The following is a 6,791-nucleotide window of genomic DNA, read 5'->3' as shown; positions in this document are numbered from 1 at the left end:
CCACTGTGACATCCCACATCGGTTGGGGAGGAGAACTAAGCCTTCTTTATAAGGAGGTGGATACCTTCCCGATCATAACGCGTTTTGGACGCTTAATGGTAGTGGATGAGAGGAGAACTCCACAGTTAAGCGTGCTCCGGTGAAAGTAGTATCAGGATGGGTGACCTCTTGGGAAGTCTTCACCTGGGCAACTAAAAGCAAATCCGTGAGGCGATGGTGGTACGTCCAGGCCAAAGCGGACAATATTATGGTGCGGCGGTAGCTGGGCTGTTACAACCACCACTCCCATTTTTCCGGCAAACATCACCTCCATTACCTGCCCATCATCACACCTTTCCGGTCACCACCACAACCACCATTCCCACTTTTCCTCCAAACATCACCTTCATCACCCTACCATCATCATCATCATCACTTTTCCGGCCACCACCCCACCCACCATCACCATTCCCACTTTTCCGGCCACCATCATCACACCTTTCCGCCGTTGAAAATGTTGAGCTCTTGGAGTTCTTCGGGGAAAGAGATAGGTGAAGATGAAGATAAAGAAGATGAAGGTGATGAAGAAGATGAAGATGAAGATGGTGTTTTTTTGAAATTCGTCTCCAAAGATGAAATTCATCTAGTCAGACGAATTTAAAAAAAAAAACACGAATTTCAATAGAGATGATTTTCAAATAAAGTTGATTTTTCAAAGATGATTTTTAAATAAAAACAATTTGGACCGATCAGTTTGAGGAGAAAATCAATTGGGTAGGTGGGTAGTGGGACACTTGGCCGTTTCTTAGTGGCTTGGAAAACCATCGGATTTCTTCCCAATGTATCGGCTCCGATTGATTTGAGTGGACTATTTCTGGAATGCGCAATTTTCAAGGACTATTTTGGGAATCTTTTTCTACTTTTGGATCATTTTCAGAATTTTCCCATAAATAAATAAATAACACGCAAAATTATTACCTTTGTATGAAATTTGAGCTAATTTTATTTAGGGTGGTGATGCCGTGATGGAGGTGTAAAGAAGATACCTTGGCCCTTGGGTTAGGTGTGATCTTCTATTGGCGGATAAAGAACATGACCGGTTGGAAATTGAAAGTCTTAGCTCGCTTAATATTTCTCTATTACTAAAGCTGTGTTGGAGATATAACTAATGTTCGAATTCAATTTCGGTCAAGGTTATTAATTCTTTCCATCGTCATAATAGTGATTCTCTTTGCTGAAGGCAATGGGATTTTGAATAGGATTGTCAGAGGGTTAGTGATTTTAATGATAAAAGTCTTATTCCTTTATCGTATATGAGAAAAAAGATGGGTAATGGGGACTCCTGGTTTTTTTGGCAAGATGTTTGGATAAGAGATCCAACTTCCGCATTGAGATTCTCCAAGATTATACAGTTTAGAAGTCCATAAGGTTGTTTGATCAATGTGAGAAAACACAATGTCTTTTGGGTGTGGTGTTGGAGGAGACATTCGACGGGAGGGTGGAACAAATGCATTTTGATGGCCTTGTGTAGGAGTATTAGATGTTTCCATGGTCCATAGATGCTGTCAAGTGGATTTGGGACTTTGATCTTCAAGACAGTTTCCAAGTTAAACGGGTTACGAAATATATTGATAGCTGCATTGTCCCGACTGTCAATCCGCCTACTAGATGGAACGTATGGGTTCCGAAGAAAGTTAACATAATGGCATGGATCTATTGAATATTCTTCTAACTAGGAATAACCTTTGTGATAAAAAGTATTGACATCCAAAGCATATGTGTGTATTTTGTTATATTAGTGTTATCAGATGCCCTTACCTTAAATTGCCTAATTCAATAACCCTTAGTCGGATTATGCCATGGGTGGATGATTCTGGCTTGTCAAAAAAAAGGAAAGAAAAAGATGATCTTTTAGAAGCCATGGTTTAGACGACTTTGTGGGTCATTTGTAAGTCGATGAACAGAAATAATAAGATGAGGCTTGGGTGCGACGAGTGGATTTAAAACCCGTTCTTATTCTTGTAATTGTATTTTTTTATATTGGTTACTTTTTTTAATAAATATTAGTATTTACAAAATCTTTACAGTTTAAAAATATTCATACTTTCGAGTCGGATCAAAATGCCTTAACGTGCACATAGCAAGTTTTGAAGATCAAAGACGTGATTTATTTGATCCAACTAACTACCATCATCAAATCGTTGATGCACTTTAATATCTAAATTTCGTTTGTTCATAACGGTCCATAAATATATATTGCCTTCTGTTTCGATGTAATCCAAGTTACACCATTTTTACCAAGTAATCGAGTGACGTTTGCTCTACCTTTTACCCCCAAAAAAAAAAAAAAAAAACTAACAAGCAGTTGAGGAATTGAAATGTTTCCTATAATGTCTAAGAGTAACAACTTCATATGCTATCTTCATACGAAATGTGTTGTGTTCTTAAATGCCTATTGTTAATGCCAACTAGGCAAAGATGAGTGAGTGGGAACACATAGTTTTGTTATTTTCTTTTCTTTTTTTCTTTAAATGACAATTATATTATTAAAGCATAAAAGGGGGCATCTAGCAAGAAGCAAGAGATCCGAACATATAAAAAAAAAAAAAGACAAACGAGTGCACCGACATATATTCTATAGTACAAAAAATCAAATATCAAAATGTGGACTTTTCATAAACAACACAATGCATCTTGATAGCCCACATACCGTAGTAGAAATTGATAGCCCACATTATAACGATTGCGGAAATCTGCAAGTTTGAATGACTGTTTTAATTCATTTTGATTAAACCGATATATAACATTGCGTCTAATCTATTAATGCGATTTTACAGGTTTTGATGCCCAGAATGAAATCACTTCTAATTCACATGCTTAATTTTAGGTTTGACACTCGTAAGTTAAAGAAATGAATACATACATTTTCAAAAAAGCATTAATAGATTAGACACATTTTCAAAAAATGCATTATTCATGTAATGTATCATTGTGTGTTCATCAACAAGTAGCAGAGTTACATTTGAATCCAAAGTGGTAAACATGTTACATGTAACTAAAGTTTTAACATAAAACGTAACTATAAATACAGATTTCCTACCTTCTCTCTCAACCCTAATGTGTATACTTCCTGTTCTAAATGTACAAGCAATTTAGACACAAACCAACTAACTCCCTCATCTTCAATGCAACAATTGAAGAACCAAATTGCCTAATGTGCAACTCTTTACCATTTCCTAAAACACATTTAACAGAATCTATACACACATAAACACATTATTCGATTACACTTCATCGCCAGCAAACAACGCCACCGAGAGCCCCGCCAGTTTCTTCTTATCCAGCCGAGAACGAGCTACTCTCGACTGTTTTGGAGCGTTTGGAGCTTCGATTTCATCGTCATCGAGCCCTAATTGATCAACCGAGCAACGAAAAGCTGGAACCTTTTTTGGTGTACTGTATGCAAAATGCAGCTTCTTTGCAATTAGAGTCTGCATTAGAATCCAACAACACTTATTAATTATTATAATCAAAATCTTTTAACTTTATTTTGTTTAAACCCTAGAGGTTGAACTGATGATGAACAACTGAATATTCTATGGGTGGCAAATAAGCTGAGCCACTTACAAGTTACTCGAGCTCAGATTAATAAAAGGCTCGAAATGAGCCTAGCTTTTTTGAAATCGAGCTTAACCCAAGCATCAAATTAAGCGCATTTAGTTATTGAACCTGAGCTCGAGCGTTGTGCGTTTTTTAGTTTGACCATGTTAGATTTCTATGTAATAATTTCGCTCGCCCACCGCACTGCATAATTTCTATGTAATAGTTTCGAGCTCGAGCTGAGCTTAGGCATGTTTAATTTTTTTTTAAAATATATAAAAATAATAAAAAACTTATATAAATTAACAAAAATAAATAATGAATTAGTCAAACTAGAGCTTGAAAAACAACTCACGAGCCGAGCTCGAGCTTTAGCGAAACAACTCGAAAGGAGCCAAGCTCTCGTAAACCAAAATAAGTCAAGCTCAGGCATGGCTCGGCTCGTTTACACCCCTAGAATCATCAAACGAGAAATCAAACTTACCGCTTCTCTAATCGGCTTCGATACATGAAACAGCCTCTTGAGATCATCATGCTCCACACCACATAAAACCTTAACCTGTTCAAAACACACACAAAACACCATCACTATGTGTAAAACTAAAATCAAACAAAAACATCAATCTACATTCGTGGTATTCAAACTCACAATAATATCCTGAGGCAGAGCTTCAAGCAACGATCTTTCAGATCCTAAATCATTCCCAATTGACCGTTTCTTCGTGGGCGAAATCGTATCAACAGAATCGATATCCAATTAGTTCAAAATGAAAACCCTCTTTCGACCGAATGAACTCGTGCGTCTAACCAACCCTAATCTGTAATCACTCTCCATTATTAAATACCTGAAGGAAATTGCAATTAATCGGATCAGAAACTCAAACCCCAAATCAATTGAAAAACATGACATATGTAACAGTGGGGGTAAATTCAAATTAAGCTTCGCCCTCGATCTGTAACTAATTACAAACCTTGATTTGAATTGATAAATCTTGTAAATTGAGATTTTTGTTCGTCAAATGTAGATGTTGTGAAGAGGTTTAAGGGTTTTTGTGTGCTGTGGATTATTAATTAATTTAAAAATAAAAACTTGAAATTGCGTGGAAATGACTCGAATATTTGGATAAGTTTAAATGCAGATTTATACGAGGGTGGAAAAAAGTAGCCGTTGTAATTTGGGACACGTGTGAACGCGTGATTTGCCAGATGATGGTTCGTGTGAGGCGGTGGATTTGGTCGGTCTAAGTCGGCTGACTCCTGCTTGTTTTTCTTCTCGAACACGTATAGCAGAATCCAATGTGGTTAAGCGAATAGAGATTTCACACGTGGATGAATGTGGTTTGGGAGATGACACGTTTTATTCAGTGGATGGACGGTCAGGATTAAGTGCGGGTGTACGTGTGAATTTGTTCTAATTTCTGCCGGCACGGTAATTTAATAAACTTTTATTTTCGGTTAATAAATTGTTTAAAAATAAGAAGAATGATTCAACGTTAAGTAAAAACTGCTATTAAAGATTTGACACTTAACTAAATATGTATTTAAAAATATACTTGATTAGGTCGGTTTTAACCGTTGCTCTAAATTGTTATATCTGTTACTTCGTGAATTAGGCTTTAGGCATTGGCATTGTGATAATGATTACTATTCTAATCTAAAATATAATTGGGTAAGTTCTGCATCTACCAATTTGATTTACATGGGAAAAATATTTTATATTTCTGAAATTGAAAGGTTCTTATTTTTGTGTTTGGTGGCAATTTGGGTGGTGATTAGGTATTTAGATTTAGTGGTTGTAACTAGTTGAAACAAATAATTTTGTATCTATTTCGAGTTAACCTATTTGCGTGTATTGTTTGGTTGTGTTTTACGTTAACATGTTTTTCTCTCTGCATGATCTTGATTTCTTTATGTTTATCACTTGTGTCCTCGGATTTTGAATTTTGATGAGCATTGCCAACACAAGTGATTTCTTTAATTCGATTATTGTTTGATTTGAACCAGAAATCAATTTATTACTTTGGTTTGATTATTATTATTATTATTATTATTATTATTATTATTATTATAGTAAAGTTCATGGTGTCGCAAGATCGTGATTGGGTCAAGTGGCACTAACCTATTGGTCTAATAATATTTTTTTTTATTTTTTTTTTGTTTTATTGATTTAAATACTTTTTTTTAATTTCAAATTCGTAACGAATGTTTTGTTTTTTGTTTTACCTAATTCATGTCGACTCTTTGTCACAAAGCTCGAGACAGACAATGCTCGGGTTTTACGGAACCCGAGTTTTACTGAACCATATTTTTGTTTCGATACTTTAACAAATGTAAACGAAATCAACAAAATTTGCGTTGACCCACCGTCGGGAAGCTCGGATTTTTACCAGCGCCCCGAGTTTACCGACTCACCACCACAACGCTCTAATACGAGCCAACTCGCAGATGCAATGATCGCTTTACCAATGCTCGAGTTTACTGAGCAAATAAACATTGTTTTATAAACATGTTAAAACAATGTTTATAATATGTTATATGAGTGTCGTAGAGTTACTGCATCAGCGTATGGGACCGACTGACCTCACCCCATTGGCCCACATCAATTTTTATTTTTAATCCTTTGTTTTCATTTTGTTTTAGTTCTAGTACCGTAACGAACGTAGCTAATACCGACTGAATTTGCGTTGACTCGCTGTTGTCCGGGACCAACCAACGCCACCCCATTCGCCCACCTCTATTTTTATTTTTATTTTTTTGTTTCCATTTTGTTTTAGTTCTAGTACCGTTACGAACATAGCTAATATTGACTGGATTCGCGTTGACTTACCGCTGCAACACCCCGGGTTTTACCGACCGATTTACCGCGCAAAGCGCGGATAAATCGCTAGTTGTTATTATTATTATTATTATTTGGAACGGCTTAAGTTTGAAGGTTTTTTTAGTCACTAATGGGATATGAAACATCACCACATAGAAAGGAGAAGTCGCATTTAACACTTTGATATGCTAGAACAAATGCTATTTGCCAGTTTGATTGTTATTTGGTTTGCTTTGTTTGATTTTAAGTGTAACTAGTGTTTTTATCAGGCGCAATACGCCAGGGCAGCTGGCAAATCACCAGCGTTGAAATCCGTGCGTCAGTCTAACCGAGTGTCACTAAGGTGGGTCAACAAGAATTTGGTCGGTATCGGATACGTTCGTTACAGTATACA

The 6,791-nt window shown here is 36.3% G+C and overlaps 1 pseudogene across 1 annotated transcript; it reads right to left on the bottom strand.

Annotated features, from left to right (window-relative positions):
* Positions 1 to 3,200: 3,200 nt before the first annotated feature.
* LOC143609892 (F-box protein At1g61340-like) lies at positions 3,201 to 4,423 on the bottom strand (annotated as a pseudogene). The gene is made up of 3 exons (XR_013149494.1): positions 4,229 to 4,423; positions 4,064 to 4,138; positions 3,201 to 3,470 (listed from the first exon to the last, which is right to left on the bottom strand). The product of XR_013149494.1 is annotated as an F-box protein At1g61340-like (transcript).
* Between the last annotated feature and the right edge of the window lie 2,368 nt (positions 4,424 to 6,791).

Source organism: Bidens hawaiensis, unplaced genomic scaffold (genome assembly GCF_021521415.1).
Source record: "Bidens hawaiensis isolate Kalapana, Puna unplaced genomic scaffold, B.hawaiensis_p1.1 tig00019659_1, whole genome shotgun sequence".
Classification (NCBI taxonomy): domain Eukaryota; kingdom Viridiplantae; phylum Streptophyta; class Magnoliopsida; order Asterales; family Asteraceae; genus Bidens; species Bidens hawaiensis.
This window is presented reverse-complemented; position numbering and strand designations above follow the sequence as displayed.